Source organism: Sphaerodactylus townsendi, linkage group LG17 (assembly GCF_021028975.2).
Source record: "Sphaerodactylus townsendi isolate TG3544 linkage group LG17, MPM_Stown_v2.3, whole genome shotgun sequence".
In the NCBI taxonomy this organism is placed as follows: Eukaryota; Metazoa; Chordata; class Lepidosauria; order Squamata; family Sphaerodactylidae; genus Sphaerodactylus; species Sphaerodactylus townsendi.
The window spans coordinates 27,214,611-27,232,110 of NC_059441.1; positions in this window are offsets into that span (position 1 = coordinate 27,214,611).

Here is a 17,500-nt window from a genome sequence, read left to right on the forward strand (position 1 = left end):
CTGAATAGAAGTATGAGTAACAATGAAGACTATAGCCTGGGAGTAACCCTGTAGATAGCAAGGTCACTGGTGGGAGCATCTGAATAGAAGTATCCTGGCCTTTGTTTCTTTTGTCTATGGTCATCCTGTGTTTGTGTGGAGCTGGTTTGACACAGTCTTGACCCTAGTATTTTTCAACACTGGCAGCCAAGTTCTGTTCATTTTCATAGTTTCTTCCTTCCTGTTAAAATTGTCCATGTGCTTATGGATTTCAATTTAGTTTCCTCTCTGTGTAGTCTGACGTAGTGGCTTTCAGAGTGGGTCCAGGAATTTCCTGTTTTCAAATAATATTCTATGTCCAGGTTGATTTTTTTATCATGTGTTCTTGCTATTGCTGATTTTTTCTGGCTGAAATAGTCTGCGGTGCTTTTCGTGGTCTTTGATACATGTGTCTGTAATGCGCCAGCGCTTGGTGGTTCCTATGTAGACTTGTCCCACAGCTGCGTAATGGTATGCGAGATAGACCTCCTGCAGTAGCTAAAAAGGATCCCTCTCTTATCCTTTTGCTGAACAGTAGCATCTGTTGAATTTTTTTTTCTTAGCAGTGGGTCTTGTAGATTGTTTGTAGGTTGTGCTTTCTTCATCAATGAGGATTTTCCTATGTCGATCCAGTGGTTCCCTTTGATGTATGGTGGTGTAAAGAAACACCTTCCTCTAGATGGCCTCTTACTATGCACTTTGTTCATGTGGCTTGTTCTTGGTCTTGCAGCCCTTCTGATTTCTGTATTAGAGTAACCATTAGCCTGTAGAGCCCTGTTTAGGTGATTTTTAGATGTTTTAGTCATCCGCAAACCAAACCAGCAATTGGTACACACAGTATACAGAAAACCTACTCATGCAGACAGATATCTACACAAAAACTCCAATCACCATCCAGGGCAAAAAAGGGGCACCATAAAAACTTTGGTACATCGCGCAAACAGAATCTGTGAACCTCACCTCCTACAAGATGAATTGAATCACCTAAACCCGGCTCTACAGGCTAATGGTTACTCTAATACAGAAATCAGAAGGGCTGCAAGCACCTCAAGAGAACAAGCCACATGGAACAAGATAAAGAGCCATCTAGAGGAAAGGTGTTCTTTACCATACATCATCAAGGGAACCACTGATCGCGATAGGAAAACTGGATGAAGAAGCACAACCTACAAAACCACTCTACAGACCCACTTAAAGAAAATTTAACAGATGCTTTCACGCTCAGCAAAGGATAAGAAGGGATCCTTTAGCTACTGCAGGAGTCTCATCGCGATACCATGCAGCTGTGGACAAGTCTAAAGCATAAGGTAGAACCAATTTCAAAACGCGAGGGCACATTGCGTATTACATCGTATCAAAATAGAACACGAAGCTAGGCACTTCGCAGGTGACCTCTTTATTTCAGCCAGAAAAAAATCAAAGGCTTAATTAGCAGAACTTACATAGGATAAATCCAACCTGGACATAGAGATATTTATTTTGAAAAAAAACAGAAATTCTGGACCACTCTGAAAGCCACTACGCCCAGACTACACAGAGAGAAGCAAATTGGGGAAACTATAGAAAGCACATGGACAATTTTAACAGGAAGGGAAGAAGAAACTATGAAAATGGAACAGAACTTCTTGGCTGCCAGTGTTGAAAAATACTAGGGTCAAGACTGTGTCAAACCAGCTCCCAATAACAAAACACACCAGGATGACCATAGACAAAAAAAAGAAACAAAAGCGCCAGGATACTTCTATTCAAGATGCTCCCACCAGTGACCTTTGCTATCTACAGGGTTACTTCCCAGGCTATGAAGTCTTCATTCGTTACTCATACTTCGCTATTCAGGATGCCCCTCAACCATTGACCTGGTTGACGCCTTTGGTACTCACAGACAAGGTTTCCCCACCCACCCTGGACACTCCAACAGATATATACTCCACTTGCTTTCCCAACATCAGATCCTCTGAAGATGCCAGCCACAGACGCAGGCGAAACGTCAGGAGAGAATGCTGCTAGAACACGGCCATACAGCCCGGAAACCACACAGCACCCAAACAAACAAACAAACCCGCGAAAAGGTGATCCCTCTCCAACAGGCAATGTGGCACCTGGTCAATTGTAAATGTTCCCTTTGGGCATTCCCGAGTCGCATCCCTTTCCAAATCATGATTCATTCTGCCCAGTGGTGGGATCCAAAATTTTTAATAACAAGTTCTGATGGTGGTAGGATTCAAACAGTGGCACTGCCGCACACACGCACCTCCAGTCCCTATTGGGCAGGGAGGTTGCTTTAGTAACCCCTTCTCGGCACTCAGAAAAAATTAGTAACCACTTCTAGAGAAGTGGTGAGAACTGGTTGGATCCCACCTCTGATTCTGCCGTAGCAAACCTTAGTTTTGGCTGACTCCTTCAAGTCCAGGAACCGTTCCTCCAGTGCACTGAACTGTTGGAAAAAAATCTCCACACCCTCCTAGCCTACGCAAGGTTTACACAGCAACACCTGCTAGGTTTTTTTTGTAATGGTATAACAGGAAAGGAGGAGGGGAAGTTAGTCATTCCAACTGCACAATCTTTTCTCTCCTCTTTGAGGGGAATCTGGAATCTAATCCGGCCAGACTTTCTGGAGAACACAGCGGGTTTCCAAGTTACAATTTATGACGACGGGTCTGGCAAATTTTCATGCTGACAAGACAGATTTTTAACTTCCGGGCACTGAAAAGCTGTAGCAGCTTTCACAGCTCTGGCTTCTTCTGAGAGTAAAAAAAAAAGTGGTTGCATTTCACAGATTTCTACTTTTTTTTTGCATGATTAAATGGCACCAAAATTTTATAGCTGAGAACAGAGCTTCTAAAAAATCAATCTGATTCTTCTAAAAAGCAGTTAATAAACTCTGGGCTGCTCTGGGGAGAAATAAGTGAGTGACAGAATTAAAGCACAAAAGGACAGAAGAGGATGTCCGTTGTGCCTGTGTATGAATCACTGTGTTGGGCTGGCCTTTCCTACAAGCTGAGCTGTAGGGCGGAAGCTACAGCAAGTCGTCATATCATTCCATCACATCCATTGCGGATATGCCACAGAACGATCTGCCCCAAGGGAGGCTGCCTGTTGTGTCTTTGCATGAGTCACTGCTCTCGGCTTCCATCTTTCCAATGAGGAGAAAATCATATCCAGATCCTTTTGGGTGTAAAAGTAGATTATCCCTCCCAAGTTTAATTCAGAAAATAAGTGTACCTTGCTTATCAGAAGAATAAGAAATGCTAGCCTGAAATGTATCACACGAAGACTCATAAAATGTAACTGGGGGCCAATCACCGAGTTTTTGTGCCAAAGTAAAATTCATCAAAATGAAGCACTGCAAGAAATTCATTTTCTCTCTCTCTCTCTCTCTCTCTTGGGCTGATAAGGACAGACATCTGCTCAACCTGATGGGGATCCACGGTCATTTATTTCCCCCCATCTCCAGCTGCGTGAATCAATTTGCAAAATTAAATTCCAGCCGTGAACAGCACATGGCCTGACTTTCGGCGCTATCGATTCAATTTGCTCTGCCTGTGTGCGTGCATGACATCTATGCCAAGTAGGAAAGAGGGGAGGGGGGCAGGACTCGGCTGCTGAGATGCATTCCACGAACAAAATTAAAAGTTAGGCAAAGAGGGGAGGGGGGATATCTCTGTGGCACGGAGGAGACCAGATGGCAGGGAAAACTGGAAACCAGAGCAGCGCCAGGAATCGAGAAAAGAACAAGAGGCAAGCAGGGAAGGCTTGTGTTGTAGTGGTTAAGACCAGGTGCACTCTAATCTGGAGGAACCGGGTTTGATTCCCCGCTCTGCCGCTTGAGCTGTGGAAGCTTATCTGGGGAGTTCAGATTAGCCTGTGCACTCCCACACATGCCAGCTGGGTGACCTTGGGCTAGTCACAGCTTCTCGGAGCAGAAAGGGGTGGGACTTCCTGCTCCCCAAGCCCCACCCCCCCAGCCTCAGCACTTATAAAATAAGGTCTGCAGTCTCTTCTGGCCTGCCCGGAGCGGAGGTCAGAAGAGATTGCAGGCTGCCAGCTGGGAGCCCAGCTGGCAGGGGGAATCGGGGGGTGGGGGAGGTGGACATCCTAGACCTTGCCCATGTCCATGGTGACATGGGCGGGGTCGAGGGCAGTGGGGGGCGGAGCTGGAGGGGGCAGAGCGGGGGGCAGAGCCTGGGGGGCATCCTGGAGACAATTTGTCTCCGGGCGCCATTTACCCCTGGTACGCCTCTGTTACATGGTCTAGCAAAACAACACTAGACCCAAGATAGCACACAAACACACCAGAAAACTGGCAACAGAGAGCAGCCTCCCAGATCAAGGTTTCGTGGAGAAAATGGGTGGGTCAAATGGCAGATTGGTGTTACTGGGGACGCCTGGCCGCAGGAGAATCTCATTTAAATAAACAAAAAAGTAGGGAAAACCCACTGAGAAACTGACAGCCACGGAGTAAACATGGCATACATAAAGCGCCACGGATGAATCCAATTGCAGGGCTTCGCCAGGGTGCAAGAGAGACTGGCCTCTCGCCCACAATTATGTCATCCACTCCCACCAAGGCCCCCGCGTAAGGTCTCACGTGGCATCGGCATTTTGAATTCTGGCATTGCTGCAAAACAGACTCCCTGCCTCTTTCTGCAATCAGTGTGATTGAAGAGCCTTAATAGCTGATGCGCTTCTGTTATCTCTGCGAACTCGGAGGAGCTGCCCTTTGGAATACAAATGGAGATCAGACAGCCTTCCTCTGGGAGTGGGATTATGGATTTGGGCACGAGGGGAGGGGGGTTTCGGCACAGGCCGAAGAGTTAAAGAGTTTAAAGAGTTAAAGAGTTTAAAGAGTTAAAGTTTGTCACACCACCTTTGTCACACCACCTCTTGAACCTGTCTTTATGTCTTGGAAAACAGAATGCTCAGAAAGGGCTTGAGAGTTGAACAGGGCAGAGAGCCTTTAAAGGCAGCGTAAGAAATCTTGTTAGACCCCAGAGTGGGTTGAGACTGCCCCATCCTTGCTAGGGAAAACAATTAAAGCAGGAGCATAATAAGGTTGCCAATTTCTGGGCGGGGCCTGGAGATTTCCCAGAATTACAACTAAAGATAATTCTGGGAAATCTCCATACCACACCCAGAAATTGGCAACCTTATTGTGCTTTTGCATTACTGCGGAGTAATGCATTACCACAGACTGTATTTCTGTGTTACTGGATTACTGCAGACTGCATTACTGTATTACTGCAGAGTAATGCATTACTGCAGACTGCATTACTGTATTACTGCAGAGTAATGCATAACTGCAGACTGCATTACTGTATTACTGCAGAGTAATGCATAACTGCAGACTGTATTACTGTATTACTGCAGAGTAATGCATTACTGCAGACTGTATTTCTGTGTTACTGGATTACTGCAGACTGCATTACTGTATTACTGCAGAGTAATGCATTACTGCAGACTGCATTACTGTATTACTGCAGAGTAATGCATAACTGCAGACTGCATTACTGTATTACTGCAGAGTAATGCATTACTGCAGACTGCATTACTGTATTACTGCAGAGTAATGCATTACTGCAGACTGCATTACTGTGTTACTGCATTACTGTATTACTGCAGAGTAATGCATTACTGCAGACTGCATTACTGTATTACTGCAGAGTAATGCATTACTGCAGACTGCATTACTGTATTACTATATTACTGAGCCCTTCAGGGATAGGGTGGTATACTAAATTTAATAATAATAATAATTATTATTATTATTATTATTATTATTATTATTATTATTATTATTATTATTATTATTATTATTATTATTAATTAATAATCAGCGCCAATTGTTTTTAAGTGCCGTTCAAGATCTCTGGGTGCAGTGCCTAAAGATCTTGAACAGCACTTAAAAACCATTGGCGCTGACAAAATCACCATATGTCAGCTGCAAAAGGCCACCCTACTCGGCTCTGCACGCATTATTCGTCGATACATCACACAGTCCTAGATACTTGGGAAGTGTCCGACGTGTGATGTAATACAAAATCCAGCATATTGATCTTGTTTGCTGTGTATAACTGTTTTGTAATAATAATAATAATAATAATAATAATAATAATAATAATAATAATAATAATAATAATAATAATAATAATAATAATAATAATAATAATACTGCATCACTGTATTACTGCAGAGTAATGCATTACTGCAGACTGCATTACTGTATTACTGTATATTACTGCATTACTGCAGACTGCAGAGATCTAGCCATTTTGGAGGCTGGACTCGATGGTATTATCCCCTGCTGAAGGTCCCTCCCACGCTCCACCCACAAATCTCCAGGGGCGACACAAACTGGAACTGGAAGAATGCCTCTCCCCTTCACGGCGGGGGGCCAAAGGGGGACCTGGCGTCTCACGTGAGACCCTGGCCTAACAATCTCAACTTTCAAGTTGCTAGCCCTTATGAATCATTTAAAAACTGTGATGTCTGTAGAAATCTGAGACACCACTGAACTCTCTTCAAAAACAAACTAAGATAAACATCACAGCAGAAGTAGACCATAAATCAATTAAAAGATAAACCCTCAGAATGGAAAGCCCAGGTAAAAAGTTTTGGCCAGGTGCTCTGGCATTCCCTCTCATTTCCTGTCAGCCTCTCAAGAACCAGTGGGTGGAATGGGCAACCTTAGACAGCAAGATGGATAACCATAGAGTTGGAAGAGACCACAAGGGCCATCAAGTTCAACCCCCGGAATGCAGGAACACTCAATCAAAGCATTCCCGACAGATGGCCATCCAGTCTCTGTTGGAAAACCTCCAAAGAAGGAGACTCCACCGCACCCTGAGGTGGTGCATTCCACTGTCAAACAGTCCTGACTGTCTGGAAGTTTTTCCTGATGTTTAGGTGGAATCTCTTTTCCTTCATCATGAACCCATGACTCCTGGTTCTAGTCTCTGGAGCAGCAGAAAGCAATCTTGCTTCCTCACCAACATGACATCCCTTCAGATATCTAAACATGGCTATCATGTCACCTCTTAACCTTCTCTTCACCAAACTAAACATCCCCAGCTCCCTAACTCTGCTAAAGTTTTAAGATTTGTATTTTAATTGGGGTTATTCAATTTGTTTTATTATGGTTGTTCTTGTTTTGTTGTACACCGCCCTGAGGAGGAGGAGGAGGAGGAGGAGGAGGAGGAGGAGAAGGAGAAGGAGAAGGAGAAGGAGAAGGAGAAGGAGAAGGAGAAGGAGAAGGAGAAGGAGAAGGAGAAGAAGAAGAAGAAGAAGAAGAAGAAGAAGAAGAAGAAGAAGAAGAAGAAGAAGAAGAAGAAGAAGAAGAAGAAGAAGAAGAAGAAGAAGAAGAAGAAGAAGTCTCTCCTCACGGGGCATGGATTCCAGACCTTTTACCGTTTTGGTAGCCCTCCTCTGGACCTGTTCCAGCTTGTCTGAAAAGTGGACAAAGACTTCTAAAATGGAGGCTTGGTGACAAAATGGCCATCATGTTCCTTTTCCCAGTGTTTTTGCAATGCAGCCACTGCAATATAAAACGAAAGGGTTTTGTAAGCAATGGAAAGGAACAAGGACAGATTAGCATTGCTGTTGAAGCAGCATTTTGACAAAATGACTTCCCCCATCCCGGGGGGGGGGGGGGCTGGGGACACACACAGATAGAACCACCGGTACTTATCCCCTTCCTGCCATTGAGCTGGAGATGCATCATTTTGTAGTAGGCACTGCGACCCCCCAAAAAAGCAGCAGCTTATTGATTCCGCTTAACTCCGGGGTGCCGTTAATTGTTTGCTTCCGAGACGATCACTTCAGATAACAGCCCGGAGCCAAAAAGAATGATTCCACATGGCTCTGGAAAACAGCCCGGCTCACGAGCAACCCTGACAATGTGTTAAACATCAACAGCGTCGGGTCTTTGGGGTCTTTGCTGGCCACGAGCCAAGGGATCCTAATGTGTTTGGGCTGTGGGTTGAACATGAGACTTTTGCTTAAATGTGGGGGAGTTGAACAAAAGGTGGGAAAGAGTTTTTATTAAGGGGGGGATACACTACAGTGTTGCCAATAAGCCAGTGTGTTGTAGTTGTTCAGTTGTCTGAAGAAGAGAAGGTTAAGGGGTGACGTGATAGCCGTGTTTAAATATTTGAAGGGATGTCATGTTGAAGATAGAGCCAGCTTGTTTTTCTGCTGCTCCAGAGACTAGGACAGTAATGGCTAAGCTGACCATCCGTCCCGCTTTTGGCGGGACATTCACGCTTTGCAAGAACTTGTCCCGCGTCCCGCGGGTTTCCCCCAATGTCCCGGGTTTTGGAAGGCTGCAGCACTGCCTTGCGCCCCAGAAGGCAGTGTGGCAGCCTCCCGCGCGGCCACAGGAGCACACTGCCTTCTGGGGCGCTGCCGTTTCCCACCCTGTCACAGGGTGGGAAATGGCGCGCCCAGAAGCTATGCGCATCGTCGCGACGCATCTGCAGTATCGTTAGAGGCATGGCCTTCTGGGGTGCTGCCGTTCCAGCCCTGTCACAGGGTGGGGAACAGCAGCGCCCAGAACGAATGGCATCCGTGTGTCGCGGTCTTGAGGTGTGTAATGCTTGAGTGTGTGTGCGGTGTGGCTCCATGTGTGTCGCTTGAATATTATTATTATTGCAAAATTATTGTGGCCAGCTCCGTGTGTATTATTAGCGAATTAATGGCATCATTATTGATGCGCGATTGTGTGGCTCGCGCAAGTATTATTGTGCGTAATGGCGTCGCGGCTCATGCGCCGCGCACGAAATACCCGCCGTCCCGGTTTTTGAAGGTGACCACCTGGTCACCTTAGTAATGGTGAACCTATGGCACGGGTGCCAGAGGTGGCACTCAGAGCCCTCTCTGTGGGCACTTGTGCACAGAGTTCATCATGTGGGAGGAGGGTGGAAAATCATCCCCCCCCCCCCACACACACATCTAGGCTGGTCTGGGCATGATCCTTTACCTGGGAGTAAGCTCGGTTGCTGGCAATGGGGCTTGCTTCTGATGGCTCCTCCTAGGATCGTGATTTAATCATTTAAAGCATTGCATGGTTGCTTCACTAGCTTACTCCCGAGTAACGTGCGCCTTGGAGCCAACCATTTTTTTCTAAACTGAAACCTCAGCATTCAGGTTAAATTGCCGGCTTGGCCCTTTGCGATAAATAAGTGGGTTTTGGGTTGCCATTTGGGCACTCGGTCTCGAAAAGGTTCGCCATCACTGGACTAGGACCAGGAGCAATGGATTCACTGTGCAGGAAACAGGATCTCTTCTCTATGATTTCTTTGTTTGTTTCTTGAAAACATTTTGTTGAAAATATTTATGTCCATTTTTCTCCCAGGCAACTGGGGCCCAAGGTGAGCCAGAGATTCATAGCCACATAAACTGCACAAAGTTTTAAGCAAGACTCTGCAGCCTATTATCTCTAAAGCCAAACACGACACTTAACAAAAAATGATCATGAAATCGAATAATAATTCAGGCCTTGACTGGCATTCCATATTACAATACAACAATTGTCCATAAAAAACAGATAAATACGACAAGCATACACACATGGTGATAGTCCCGTGTGTAAAGTTTGCAGTTCAGACTCTTATCAATATTATAGTCCAGTGGTGGCGAACCTTTTCGAGACCGAGTGCCCAAACTGCAACCCAAAACCCACTTATTTATCGCAAAGTGCCAATACGGCAATTTAACCTGAATGCTGAGGTTTTAGTTTAGAAACAACGGTTGGCTCCGAGGCGTGCGTTACTCAGGAGTAAGCTTGGTGGTAGTCGGTGGCTTTGTTTTGAAGCAACCGTGCTACTCTTTGAACGGGTGAGTCACGACCCTAGGAGGGTTTACTCAGAAGCAAGCCCCATTGCCAGCAAACAAACTTACTCCCAGGTAAAGGATCATGCTTTAGTTCGTCGCATGAAAATCAGTGGGGTTTAACAGCGCTTAACAGGGTTACCTGCACTGCTTCCCCAAAACTAGGTCTTAGGTTTAATGCTAATGTCGAGCCCAGGCCCAGGCCAGCCTAGATGTGTGGGGTGGGGGGGGGGTGGGGGGACTCTGTTTGCTTGTGGCATTACAGAGGGCTCTGAGTGCCACCTCTGGCACCCGTGCCATAGGTTCGCCATCACTGGTATAGTCCAAACGGACTCATCAAGGGTGCCATTCCTACATACTTCTTTGCAGGCCAGACAGAAGACTTATCGACATCCTAGATATCATAATAACATACAATATTAAACGTTTTACTATAAAACACAGGAACTGTTGAGGTGAGATATCATGAAGTCTACATGAAAGTATTTTGGAGGGGTAGTAGGTGCTATGCTAGAAGCACCAGTCTGTGAAAGGAATGGTAAGCAAAGGTGTTTTTTTAATTGGCTTCTTAGAAGAGTTTGGATTTATATTCACGAAGATGGCATAGGGAGAAGATGGGGGTTCAGCGTTCCCTCCCATGCCATTTTCTCAAGCCAAAACAGCTGCACAGGGTGACTGTTTGCCCCACTTGTGGGGAGGGGGCCTAAGTGAATTGACTGTAACACAGAGGGCTCCAGAGCAGGGCAAACTGCCCACTGGTGGCCATTTTGGTTCGCGAAAATGGCACAGAAGGGAAGGTCGAAGCCCCACCTCACCCGAGTCGTGCTTGTGAGAAGAAATCGGCCCCACAATGCTTGAGAATAAGAGTCTACACAAGTCAGGCCAAAGGACTCCCATCTCTTCCAACTTGGAGATAGTTATCTTTTCCTGTGTGTAATGTGGGCACACTTTTGATCACCCCTCGATTGAAACAGGGCAGGGCCAATAAGGCACAGAAAATGGTGTTGTGGGTCAAATTGGGCCTGTAGTTATCTATTGGTCACCCCTGATTTAGCACAAACAGAACAGACACACAGTGGGGCCCCATTGTTTGGGGCTGTGGTGCAATAATAGCCCCATGAAGTTTCCCTCAAGATTTCTCACCCTCTGTTTTTTATTGCCTTTCCTTTCTTTTCAGATGCCTGTTCAGTGATGGAGTTCAACTGGGAGCTGGATTAAATAAACTACCCTTGTACAAGTAGGGCTGTTCGTTCGACAGTCAGGGCTGTTCCTGCGTGGTGGAGTCTCCTTCTTTGGAGGTTTTTAAACAGAGGCTGGATGACCATATATCATGAGTGCCTTGAATATGTGTTCCTGCATTGCAGGGGGTTGGACTTGATGGCCCTTGGGGTCTCTTCCAACTCTATGATCTATTATTCTAAGTATCCATGGAACCTGCTAGCAGTTTGTGTAAAAGGCTGTTTCCACATCAGAGACTTTCCTCTCCTCTTTTCACTTAACTGCTAAACATTCGTATTGGGGGGGGGGGGTGCTGTGTGGTTTCCGGGCTGTCTGGCCGTGTTCTAGCAGCATTCTCTCCTGACGTTTCGCCTGCATCTGTGGCTGGCATCTTCAGAGGATCTGATGGTAGTAAAGCAATGGGTGGATCCCATCCAACACAAGCAAATCAGCTTGCTAATTGCACCCTTTACACTTGTTAACAGGCAAATGGTTCTTTCTCCCACCCTAGACATTCCACAGATATATATACTCCACAGATATATATACTCTGCTGAAGATGCCAGCCACAGATGCAGGTGAAACATCAGGAGAAAATGCTACTAGAATACGGCCATGCAGCCCGGAAACCACACAGATCCTCTGAAGATGCCAGCCACAGATGCAGGTAGCTGTCAGGAGAGCAACGCTGCTAGAACTCTGACTTCTAACTTCCAATTTCTATATATTCGGCCGTGCCTTAATTCGACAATACATTCATATTTTGTTTGAATATGAACGTCTCCGTCGCTGATGCAACTGGCCCACAAATTCTGGTCTAGGATGACATTTTATGGCTCTGTAAATCATCAGAAGACAGATGTGAGGTTTAAAATGCTGGGACAGATGTAAAACAACATGGCCGGTGCATGAGGAAAGCGGCACGGAAGTTTGTAAAGCCAAGTTGCTATATTTCTCTGCAGCAGGTTTAAATACACCATGAAATCCAGACCTTTTACTATTTTGGTCGCCCTCCTCTGCACCCCTTCTAGCTTGTCAGTCGCCTTCTTGAATTGCGTGGCCAGAACTGGACTTAGTATTCCAGGTGAGGTCTGACCAATGCAGAATAGAGAGGTACAATTACATCCCTTAGTCTAGACACTGCACTCCCATTGATGCAGTCCAGAATTGCATTGGCTGTCTTGGCTGCCGCATCACACTGCTGACTCATGTTCCGTTTGTGGTCTACTACAATTCCCAGATCCCTTCCACCTGTACTATTGTCAAGCCAGGTGTCACCCATCCTCTATCTGTGCATTTCATTTTTTCTGCCTAAGTGTAGTATTTTACAGTTACATTACATTTACATTACACTTACTTTGCTACCAATTTGGACATGTCTGACTCCGAGGGTGGGCGGTATAAAAGTCAAATGAATGAATGAATGAATGGATGGATGGATGGATGGATGGATGGATGGATGGATGGATGGATGGATGGATGGATGGATGGATGGATGGATGGATGGATGGATGGATGGATGGATGGATGGATGGATGGATGGATGGATATGGATGGATGGATGGATGGATGGATGGATGGATGGATGGATGGATGGATGGATGGATGGATGGATGGATGGATGGATGGATGGATGGATGGATGGGTGGGTGGGTGGGTGGGTGGATGGATGGATGGATGGATGGATGGATGGATGGGTAGGTGGATGGGTAGGTGGATGGATGGATGGATATCATCATCATCATCATCTGTTGACCAATGTACGGTCAACTGTTCAACACATTAGCCACAACATTCTCAGCCACTCTAGTTCCAGCAATTTCTGCCGAGCTCTTGAAGGAGGAGCCGTAACTCAGTAGTAGAACACCTGTGTTGCATATAGAAGAGTTGCGGCCAACCTATGGTGCTCCAGACGTTCATGGACTACAATTCCCATCAGCCCCTGCCAGCATGACTATCTGGCGCACCATAGGTTGGCCGCCCCTGATATAGAAGGTTCATGATCTGATCTGGGAGTCCTGGGTTTGAATACCCGCTCAGTCTTGGATGCTTGCTGAATGACTTTGGGCCAGTCACCAAGCCCAGGCTAGCCTACCTCACAGGGTTGTTGTGAAGATAACATGGAGGAGAGGGAGATGATGTTAGCTGCTGTGGGGACCCATCGGGAAGGAAAGTGGGATGTTAATGAAGTAAATGACAAATAATCCAGAGTGTGGCAGCAACGTTGAAGCTGGGGCGCATTTAGGGTTGACAGCTCTGAGTGGGTGGAGTTTTTGCGGGGTGGAGTTTGGGTGGGAGGTTGAGAACAAGAAGAAGAGTTTGGATTTATACCCCCCCCTTTTCTCTCCTGTAAGGAGACTCAGGGGCTTACAATCTCCATCCCTCCCTCACAACAAACACCCTGTGAGGTAGGTGGGGCTAAGAGAACTCCGAAAAACTGTGACTAGCCCAAGGTCACCCAGCTGGCATGTGTTGGAGTGCACAAGCCAATCCAGTTCCCCAGATAAGCCTCCACAGCTTGATTGGCAGAACGGGGAATCAAACCCGGTTCTCCAGATTAGAAGCTACCTGCTCTTTACCACTACACCACGAAGAAGAGAGGAGGAGAGGAGGAGGAGGAGGAGGAGGAGAAAAAGAGAAGGAGGAGGAGGAGAAGAGGAGGAGAAGAAGAGGAGGAGGAGGAGGAGGAGGAGAGGAGGAGGAGGAGGAGAAGAGGAGGAGGAGAAGAGGAGGAGGAGGAGAAGAGGAGGAGAGGAGGAGAAGAAGAAGAAGAGGAGGAGAGGAGGAGGAGAGGAGGAGGAGGAGAAGAAGAAGAGGAGGAGGAGGAGAGGAGGAGGAGAAGAGGAGGAGAAGGAGGAGGAGAGGAGGAGGAGAAGAGGAGGAGGAGTTTGGATCTATACCCCACTTTTCTCTACCCCAAGGAGTCTCAAAACAGCTTACAAACTTCCTTCCCTTCCCCTCCCCAGAACAGACACTGTGTGAGGTATATGGGGCTGAGAGTTCTGAGAGAACTGTGACTAGCTGAAGGTCACCCAGCAGGCTTCACGTGGAGGAGTGGAGAATCAAACCCTGTTCTCCAGACTAGAGTTCATTGCTCCTAACCCCTGCACCTCGCTTGCTGGGTAAAGGGCTTGGAGCATCAGGTAGCAAAGAAATTTCGGGAAGAAGAAGAATGTTTCCCATTACTGCATGCACAATTTCTGTCAAAATTACCCCCCTCCCCCAATTTTTTCGTATGAACAAACATATCCTTCACCATGAGCCTTAGTAGTAGAACTGCCTTGACAGAAATATCCCAGATATTTATTCTTTTGCTTACTGTTATGGGACATTCCAAAACTGAACTCAAGAAAGGCTTACAAAGGATATTATTGAGAGTTATTCTTAAAATGGCAGTCCAGATAACAGGTGGTTTATATCCTGAAGCGATCCTTCCTCCTTTTTAATTTCTGTGAGTTATATTTTTGTGTTACAGAGATCTTGGTAGCGGTTTTATTTTTAAACACACGGCGAGTTAATATAGCTGATAGATTATATTTCTGCAATCCTTGAACGGTGTCCCTGATGACTTCTTACCTCTGCAGAATAATTCTCATAAAATTAAGCTTGTCGTAAAAAAAAAAAAATTATCGAGCGTTTCACTGCGGGGTAATGAGGAGAGACAGATGTAATGGAATTAAACCTAGGGAAGAAATGCTCTTGCAGGCTAGCTGAATCGCAAGAAGCAGACCTGGCCCAGGAAGGGAAATGTCGGAAGGATGACTGGCGTTATTTCCTCTGCTAACTCAAATATTTCGGGCAAGTCCAAAATCTAGACAACGGCATTGCAAGAGCAGAGAGCAAATGAATAAGAGAAACTGATCCCTGACTATGGTCGTTTCCCCACTTACCATGACCAGACTTTGCTGCGCGCTACTCTCAGCACTCTGGCGCGCTCCCGGACTTCCCCACGAAGCATCAAGGTGCCGTTTTGTGGAGCGCCAGGAATGACGTGCGCTGAGGGGACGCGAGAGCAGCAGCGTCGGGGCGGCTGCGTTGTCGCCGCCCTTGTAGTGGGGAGTGCCGGGGTACCCCGCGCTACTGGGCGACAGTAGCGCGCAGCAGATGGTAAGTGGGAAAACGACCTATGAAAGCCACTGTGGTGTCGTGGTTGAAGAGTAGCTGCCCTGCTTGTGTAACCTCAGCTTGTGGGTTCTGTGGGGCAGTACTCGGAAGGAGTTGCAAAGAACCAAATGTAAACAAAACAGTTGTTTACTTTTCTTTACAATTAACACTTTTAAAACATCAACATTTAACGTTACAATTCAAGGTCCTGTTCAGGTTGCATTTCAAGTCCTTCTATTTACAGTCTACTGATATTGCCAAGTCCAAATTCTCTTTGCAAGTTGGCTGGCTCCTGAAGACTCCAACGGCTTGATGAACAGGTTGCAACATGATGAAGGTCTCCAGGAGAACTCTCACCCATTACAACCACAAAAGAAAACCCTGAAACAATAAACTCCAACATTTACAACATAGCAAAAACAACAACTACCTTCCCAGTAGTTCCCAACAATATTGCAATTACCTTAACAAGGTGTTAAGGGCTTATAGAAATCAAGGTCCGAGTCTGGTACCCTTGTCTTCTGCAAAGAGCTCTTTCAGCCTCTCTGCTGCTCCGAGTCTCCACCCCCTTACTGGGTCAACCCATTCTGGGCCAACCCATTCTGGGCATGGGGGTTACATTCTCCCCCACTAAAATTCTGTCGTCCCGACAGTAATTGCAATGCAACTTTTGAAATCATTAACAATGATTTCCCCAGAGATTCCTGTACTTGGAGGAACCACATTTGGTGCATCTGAATGCAGAACATTGTCTTCCCCTTAAGCTTAGCTGCACTGGCCGTTTGCAAAACTCTTTACAGCAATTGTTGCAATTCAGCCAAGCAGTTTGCAGAAGGGATGGGGGATTGCAACTGGAATCCCTTCCTTCATTTAACTTCCAAACAGTGTTTTAAATTCACACAGCAACATCTCTTGAACTTACATCAAATAACAAAACAGTTATATGGGGATCAAACCCCAACTTGCTGCACACTTCCATTGCAAGCAATTTATATTTGCAATCTCACTTCCAAGCCCCACGTTGGGCGCCATTTGTAACCTCAGCTTGTGGGTTCTGTGGGGCAGTACTCGGAAGGAGTTGCAAAGAACCAAATTTAAACAAAACAGTTGTTTACTTTTCTTTACAATTAACACTTTTAAAACATCAACATTTAACGTTACAATTCAAGGTCCTGTTCAGGTTGCATTTCAAGTCCTTCTATTTACAGTCTACTGATATTGCCAAGTCCAAATTCTCTTTGCAAGTTGGCTGGCTCCTGAAGACTCCAACGGCTTGATGAACAGGTTGCAACATGATGAAGGTATCCAGGAGAACTCTCACCCATTACAACCACAAAAGAAACCCCTGAAACAATAAACTCCAACATTTACAACATAGCAAAAACAACAACTACCTTCCCAGTAGTTCCCAACAATATTGCAATTACCTTAACAAGGTGTTAAGGGCTTATAGAAATCAAGGTCCGAGTCTGGTACCCTTGTCTTCTGCAAAGAGCTCTTTCAGCCTCTCTGCTGCTCCGAGTCTCCACCCCCTTACTGGGTCAACCCATTCTGGGCCAACCCATTCTGGGCATGGGGGTTACACTTGCAGAAGATTCCGGAAGGACTCTGCCCAGCCATTTTGCTGATGGAGTGCAGCTCCTCAACCAGAGATTCTCTTCAGCTTCCTGTTGGACCACAGGGATTAGGGAGGGAAGCCTAGAGCAGCACCTAGAAGTGACATCACAACCTCCAAATATGGCATTTGTCAAGGCTGTGTTGCAGAGGCGTATCGGAGGAAATGGGGCATGGAGACAAATTGTCTCCGAGCAACCTCACACACACCCCCATTGCCTGGGCCACACCCCCTGAGCCCTGCCCCCAGTCTCAGTGTTTATAAAAGCAGCTCTCAGAGGCTAGGTGATGGCAGTTGCTTCTGGCCTCCCTGGAGGGGAGGGCAGAAGGGACTGCCGGCTGCCGGTTGGGAGCAAGGGGGGAAGGCAGCAGCCAGGCGCCCTTAACGCTGCCCATGTCGATGACGACATGGGCGGGGTCAAGGCTGCCCGAAGATGACGAGGCAGCAGGACATCCTCCTTGGTCACGTGGGGGACCAATTTTGCGCCCCCCATGTGACCAGATGAGTGGTTCCCAGGGACAGAGGGTACCCCTTGTCCCTAGGCAAGTATCCACTGCTGTATTGAGACCCATGCCTGAAGCACTTCTTAAATGCCGCCAATCTGAAGGAGATCATTAAAAAGCTTTGAGGACCCTCACTGTAAGACTTCTGTTCTCAGCAGTCAGTTGTCTTGTGTCAGTTATTGATGAGCGCCAAAGAACTGTGACTAGCCCAACGTCA